Raw genomic sequence first — 8,040 nt, 5'->3', positions numbered from 1 at the left:
TGCCGTGGGTAATAAATTACCCATTTTCGAACGGGGACAAACCAAGGCACGAAATTGATAGGGAATGGTCTTGAGATATTTATGAAGCTAAAGGAAATGAGTTTTGGCCGTGGGTGGTGGTGGAAATGGCGGTCGAAGGCCAAAAAGGGGCTGAACGGAGTTGAGCTCGTGGGAGCTGCTCCGGCAACGGATCGATGCCGGAAATGAGTGGTTTAGGTCGGCAAGAGGTAGGGGAAGAAGCTGTGAAAAGATGGTGGCCGGAGGTGGTGCGACGGCGCCGGAATCGGTGAACAACCGTATAGCTTGGAGGAGCTCGTGGTGGCTAACGGTGGCTCGGATGGAGGTGAAACTTGGTGGGGATGTTCACCGGTGAGAGGGGAAGAGAACTGGGTGGGTGGTGTAGGCCACGCCGCCGGCGAGCGGCGGTTTTGGGCTGCGAAAGCAACCGGCGACAGGGGCAAAAATAGAGTAGGTGTAGCGACTTCCAGCGGCTCTCGAAAGCTAACGGCTGGTCCGATGGCTCTGAAAATTGGTGGGAATGATCTCTGGTGGGAGGGGAAGAGAATGGTGGTGACGGTGCACCAAACGGTGGCCGGACGGCGGAGAACTGGCCGGTCAAAGTGGCGGCGACGGGAATGAGAAAAAGGGGCAGCTATGCGTACGTGGGAGAGAAAGGAGAAGAAAGAAGAAGAAAAGAAAGAAAAAGAAAGAAAAAGAAGGAAAAAGAAAAGGAAAAAGGGAAAAAGAAAAAGAGGAAAGAAAAGAAATGAGGTCCAATGCTCACTCCGGATACCAAAAACCAATCCGCCGAAAACGATATTAAAAACTGTAAAACGACTAAAATAAATTAAACACATCAAATAAATTAAAACCAATTTAAAATACATTAATTTAAAATAAATAAACCAATATATTAATTAAATTAAAAACAACCCTTCAGTGAAAATACACGTAAAAACGGGTCATCACATCCTCCCCCCCTTAAAAACAAATTTCGTCCTCGAAATTTGCAAGATCAACCACCAGCGCCAAAAAGATACAGGATACAACTCTGAATATAACTGAGAGATACATATCATCGACAACTCCCAATAAATCCAATGGTTATTATCTTCACACCATAAATTACTAATATCCACGACGTCTCTGCTTTACCTTCTAAACTTTCATCCCATTCCAACCTTGGTAACTTAATAGCCACTTCCAAAGTTAACCATCTATAAACCAAATTGCACGATCAAAAGATTAATCTCCCATTAAAACTTCGAATCACTCCTAATCCTTCAAAATCAACACAAATTATTGAACTTCTAAGAATCTCCAAAAATCATGCTTTCGCGCGCACTCTGATAACTCACCAACATACATAAAGGCTATATCCTCAAAAATTAATATCATGAAGTACAAGCTCAATCCACTCCTAACCACAAGAAAACGTTTACCACATTTTCATAGAAAATCATATGCTTCCAAAAACCACAAATCTCCACTCATTCCTCAGTTGGCCATCGCTGCCCTAAACGAAAACCAACATTCCGCAAAAATACATCCATTGATTGATGATGGAAACCAGTACTAATCAACCTCCAGGCCCCAATTTGCAAACACATAACATCATTCCAAAATACACCTGTCTCTTCTAAAGATAAGGAACATCTCCAAAAAGCCTAAATCCTTCCCAGCCAACCAACGAGAGCGCCTATAACCTCTATCCGATATCCCACACTTCAAGCTCATTTCCTATATTTTGAATAACATCTAATCTTGCAATAACTAACTCACCATAAACTACCATTGACTTCACCTAGACATAATCGAAACGCTCTTGGTAACTCACCCACCTACTTGTACTCTCAAAAACTCTAGTTTTAGCACAACTAATTTCTTCATAGCACTTCACAAATAAATCTCAAGACAGGCCATACTGTTTAAATCTTCAATCCATCAAAAACTATTGAACAACACTCATGGATCCTACTGTTTTATTACTTCATACACCACACATGGTGACCTAACGATCTCTTTCAAGTTAAATAACCATATCCCCAATTCTCCCAATTGAATACTTGATCTCCAAAAAAAAGTATAGCCTCACCAATTTAAATTCCTATGACTTCAAGTCGCAATTAATTCTCAAGATGAATATAACAGTCGTTTCAAACCATCATTCCAATGGGTAACCCGATTCGACTGTACATTCCGTTCAACTTACCAAACGACTCAGAGCCAAAATCTCTTGAATTTAATATTATCACACAGATTCCTCTTCAACTCCTACCAAGCCAAAAATTGCTGAAACTAGGACCAGCACTCCCCGAAATCCATACGCACTTACCATTACTACTCATCGATCTCATGCACTCTTAGCCAACACCAAAAATCATTCAAACGTACAAGTGATCCATTATCACATTTCCATCACCTAGACTTATATTCTCAACTCAATAAGAATCATTCTTGAATCTACTCAACTTATATCCTTAAATCAGCAACTAGCCATTGCTTAAAGTTTGGTACCGAGAATGACCTTAAACTTGTTAAGAATCCATTCCCAAAAGTCTACGGATCGTATAGCCTCAAATTCAATCGTATTCAATACCAACACAAAATCTAATATTTCCAACACCCTGATGGACCTATATCTTTCGAATCAATAGAATCATTTCCTAAAATCTGCCACTACAACCTCGGGTTAACAATAATTATTTTCTAAACTAGCTCGATATCTTCAATCCTCGAAGAAATACACGAAATAGACCATTACCGCTAATCCTCAAAGAAATCTACTCTAGAAAAATTTTCATATCAATAACTCAACTCTAATCAACCCCATTTTAATGGTTACAAACTAATCACTCACAGAGTAGATCAAGCTACAGCACTAAGTCTGTAAAACTAAGAACTCAAATCCAATTATAAACCAGTCCTTCAATTCTGCAATTCTAAAACCTTAAATCAAACAAGAATCATCTTCCGGAACATCTAAGATCAAAGAACTTACATCCCATAAAAGAAAAATCGACTCTCAAATCATTTAAATTCTAAAACATTAATAGATAATAAATCATTTTTTTGAAATTCTCAAGATTGGTAGCTTTAATAAAAAACATTCACCTTAAAAGCTTGTAAAATCTAAAGCCCCAATTGTCACCAAATTATTCATCCGAATCACGAAATCTAAAACTCGAAATTTAATTATTCCCCCCCCAAAGCTTGTCGAACCTAACACCTTAACTACCATAAACTTATTTTCCTAAAACCTATAAGGCCCCAAACTTTAAAACTTTAATGAAATTTCATAAAATCTATCCTTGAAATTTGTTGAACTTACAAACTACTACGCGATAGACCATTTCATAAACTCCTCGGAACTAAAGAACTCAATTATTCTACTTCCCTAAAAGATCACCCAGATCATGCCATGACTCTAGCATTCTAAGTCTCCGTAACCTCGCCTCCAACAGTACCAAGAGTCACTGCATACATTCGAGCCCGAGCTAAATGCCTCTGGTTAGTTCTACCACTGCGATGAGCTCCACGGCTTTCTTGAACTCGACTAGGGCACTCACAAGCAAAATGCCCCGTCTGACCGCATTCAAAACATTGATTACTACCCAGACGACACTCACCCTCATGAGCTTTATTACATTTGCCACAAACTGGAACTCGGCCTCCCATACGCACTCCCGAGGCTGTTTATGGTCGAGTCCCGGCCTGCTGAACAAACTTCTGAGGCGAACCCGAACTACTTCCTTCACCAGTAAAACTCCGCCTCTTTTGTCCTGAAGGGGAGCCCATATTCAGATTATTCTCTCGCTCTACAAGAGTGACCACATCCACTAAATCCTGAAAAGTGGATATCCGGTGGCTGACCACCATTCGGCGTATATCAAAACGTAGACCCTCCTGGAAACGCTCTACCTGCATCTCCTCCGAGGCGATGAGGTGGGGAGCAAATCGTCCAAGTTCTATAAATTTTCGGGCATACTGTTCCACTATCATGTCCCCCCCCATTGGACCAAATCTGAGAACTCTCTCGCCTTTTGCTTCCTTACCGATGCGGGAAAGAAACGGTCATTAAACTCCTTCTTGAAGCGCTGCCAGGTTACAGCGGCAAAAGACCCCAATCCTTAAACAAAATTCCCTTAAACACATCCTTAAAGTTCGCTGAACCTACACTCTCCTATCCTATAGCCTCGTTACATAAATTCTACAAAACCTTGACCTCAATCATCTTAAGCGACTTAAAGCTAATCCCTCTCCTCATTGCTACGTAAGTTCCTGCCTTACAAAGATTGCCTAAACCATGACATTCCCTTCAGACCTCAACATCATACAAGCAAACCACATCGCTAAAAATTCAAGCCTACTACACTAAATGTTCTGGCCTAATAATAGTATCCTCGATTATACCGTCTTCCTGCCACAACACAACATTTGACCCCCTTTAAGAAAAACAAATAAAACCAACAACATAAAACCAAAAACCCAAACCAAACCACATAACAAGAAAACATAAAAAAGAACCAGCATGCAATAACACAACTAAATAAATACATACAAGCAAACGAGCCCAAACAAATAAAACAATTAAAACATATCAAACAGCAACTTTACTTAAAACAAATTTTAAAACACAACTATAAAAACATTCTGGTACTACTTACGGGACATGTGGTTTTACCCAAAGCCAAACTGCTCTGATACCACCTGTGACGACCCCAAATTCCCACGCCCGAACACGGGGAAATCGAGACGTCCGAATGGTGACAACTCGGGGTCACCATCCTATCGTCGGGTGCCAAGTGTGTAGAAAGGCAACATATGTGCATGAAGAAACACGCAGCGAATAACGAAAGTCATAACTAAGTACCAGAATTTTTCTTAACGTAATACAAGCTGTTTAAAATATACATAGGTAAAATATTACAAAAACACAAATACAGTTTTAAACCAAATATAAAGCACAGCATCAGCAACCCGGCGGAGCCGCATCCTCGGGCTCAGCCTCCTCCTCTTCGTCCTCCAACTCTGCACCAAAAGCTACGGAACCAAAAATGGTACCGCAGGTAAGTAAAACCCAAACACTACCAGATAAAAACACATAGAACTCAAACAAAATGCATGAAACATGCCCAATGCACAAAACCCATAAAACATGATTTTTCCACACACGCCAAAAACCCATTTGGCCCAAAAACACATCCTTTCTGAAAAACACGCCAAAAGTCACATTTGGCCTTTATCCGACTCAAACCATTATCCATATTAACCGTATGCACCATGACCTCCCCTAGGGGTCATCCGCACACCCTGGCTCCAGTGCCACACCGCAGAGTACCACCACGCATGTGACACCTAACGAGCGATGCCCAGTTCCGTGCCCCGCACGTTCGTAGCCAAGCATCCTCTAGCCCTCACCAGCGAAGGACCACGGAGTCGGTGCGTAGAGCGATGCCCGGTTCCGCGCCCGGCGCGTTCGTAGCCAAGCAACCCCTAGCCCCCGCTCCCGTCGTCTAGCGACAACTCAGGGGACATCACTCAGTTTATTCCGCTCCCGAGTGACCAGAGGAGCTCCACCGGGATAATACCCCATCCCGGCTTGGGGTCCTGATACACACGCACCCGTAAGACCACTCACGCCAATAAACAGGCTTTTCACACTTAAACAAGAACACACGTGCATGCACCATGTAATGCCATAACAATGCACAAAAATAACCAACCAACGTAAATCAATAAAACAAGTAACTCCGTCCTCCATCCATCCGACCCCCGAACTCCTCGGACTCAGTCCGGAATCAACCAACCAACAGATAAAATAAATTGGATGAGCAATATATATTTAAATCTGAAAATAGGGTTCGGAAAATACTTACAGTGCTATATGGTATTTTTAGAAAGCTTGCGACGTTGCAAACGGCGGAAGAAAAGCAACGTAACAGTGTAATTTACACTGTTGCCGTGGGTAATAAATTACCCATTTTCGAACGGGGACAAACCAAGGCACGAAATTGATAGGGAATGGTCTTGAGATATTTATGAAGCTAAAGAAAATGAGTTTTGGCCGTGGGTGGTGGTGGAAATGGCGGTCGAAGGCCAAAAAGGGGCTGAACGGAGTTGAGCTCGTGGGAGCTGCTCTGGCAACGGATCGATGCCGGAAATGAGTGGTTTAGGTCGGCAAGAGGTAGGGGAAGAAGCTGTGAAAAGATGGTGGCCGGAGGTGGTGCGACGGCGCCGAAATCGGTGAACAACCGTATGGCTTGGAGGAGCTCGTGGTGGCTAACGGTGGCTCGGATGGAGGTGAAACTTGGTGGGGATGTTCATCGGTGAGAGGGGAAGAAAACTGGGTGGGTGGTGTAGGCCACGCCGCCGGCGAGCGGCGGTTCTGGGCTGCGAAAGCAACCAGCAACAGGGGCAAAAATAGAGCAGGTGCAGCGACTTCCGGCGGCTCTCGAAAGCTAACGGCTGGTCCGATGGCTCTGAAAATTGGTGGGAATGATCTCTGGTGGGAGGGGAAGAGAATGGTGGTGACGGTGCACCAAACAGTGGCTGGACGGCGGAGAACTGGCCGGTCAAAGTGGCGGCGACGGGAATGAGAAAAAGGGGCAGCTATGCGTACGTGGGAGAGAAAGGAGAAGAAAGAAGAAGAAAAGAAAGAAAAAGAAAGAAAAAGAAGGAAAAAGAAAAGAAAAAAGGGAAAAAGAAAAAGAGGAAAGAAAAGAAATGAGATCCAATCCTCACTCCGGAGACCAAAAACCGATCCGCCGAAAACGATATTAAAAACCGTAAAACGACTAAAATAAATTAAACACATCAAATAAATTAAAACCAATTTAAAATACATTAATTTAAAATAAATAAACCAATATATTAATTAAATTAAAAACAACCCTTCAGTGAAAATACTCGTAAAAACGGGTCATCACACACGCCATCAAAGTACAACATTTAGGATAAGGCTCAGCACGTAGATCAAAGCTTGGCACGTAGAACGAGACTCAACATGTAGATTGAAATTTGATATGTAGATCGAGGCTCATAAATAAATAAGAAGAAAGAAGGAGAGGATATTACAGCTGTACAAGAAATTCACTGATATGGAGAGTGAGAAAAATAACCTATCTGAGGCATTAAAAATTTCTGATATTAAAATAGGAAGATTAAGTGATCAAAAAATTCCACTAGAAAAGGAATTGGAAAAGGTTCAAGAAAAAACAGCAACACAAAAATTAGAAGAGATGTTGAGTGTTCAAAAGATGAGTAGTGATAGAACTAGCCTAGAGTACACGACTTCAAAGGGGAAAGAAAAATTGGTCTCATCATCCGCTACCACAACTTCCAAATGTATTGTTTTTGTTAAAGGAAGTCAAGGTAAGAGTTTTCAAAATAATACTGAACCTAAACCAGTTTTTTCAAAAAATATGCATGATAAATTTATTTCTACTTGTCATTATTGTGGTATTGTTAGTCATATAAGGCTAAATTGCTTTAACTTGAATAAAGTGAAGAAAACTGGAGGTGAAAGAAATCCAAAAAGAAAAGGAAAGAGTCTAGAGAATCAAGTTTGTGATATGAGTCAACAAATCAATTTTTTAAGTCTCAAACTTGGCAAACTAGCATATTTTTGCTTTCAAAATAAAGAAAAGATAATACAAAGTAATGTTGATAAAAAGAATAGGCCAAAATTTAAAACAAAGTGGGTGGTCAAAGAATATGCCATGTCACATTAATTGATAGGACTACTTGCATGTTCTTGCATTCTTTATATTATTGCATTAATCTAGGACATGTATTTTATTTTTCTGTTTTGCTTTTATGTTTCTATTTTTCAGTTCAAAATAAAAAAATATAATATAAAATTTTTTTCTGGTTTGGTTCAAAGTTTTTCTTTAAGGAAAGTGCATGCTTTATATGTCAAAGTTTGAACATTTGACTTAATAAATTTTTGAACCTATGCATCTCTCTATTTTGTGCGATTCACTTTGTGCATACTAATCGTATGGATTATCTTGACAAAGTTCATTTTCAATGCACAGT

This window comes from Carya illinoinensis, chromosome 9 (assembly GCF_018687715.1).
Source record: "Carya illinoinensis cultivar Pawnee chromosome 9, C.illinoinensisPawnee_v1, whole genome shotgun sequence".
In the NCBI taxonomy this organism is placed as follows: Eukaryota; Viridiplantae; Streptophyta; class Magnoliopsida; order Fagales; family Juglandaceae; genus Carya; species Carya illinoinensis.
The sequence above is the reverse complement of the archived record's forward strand: the minus strand, read 5'-3'. Positions refer to the sequence as shown.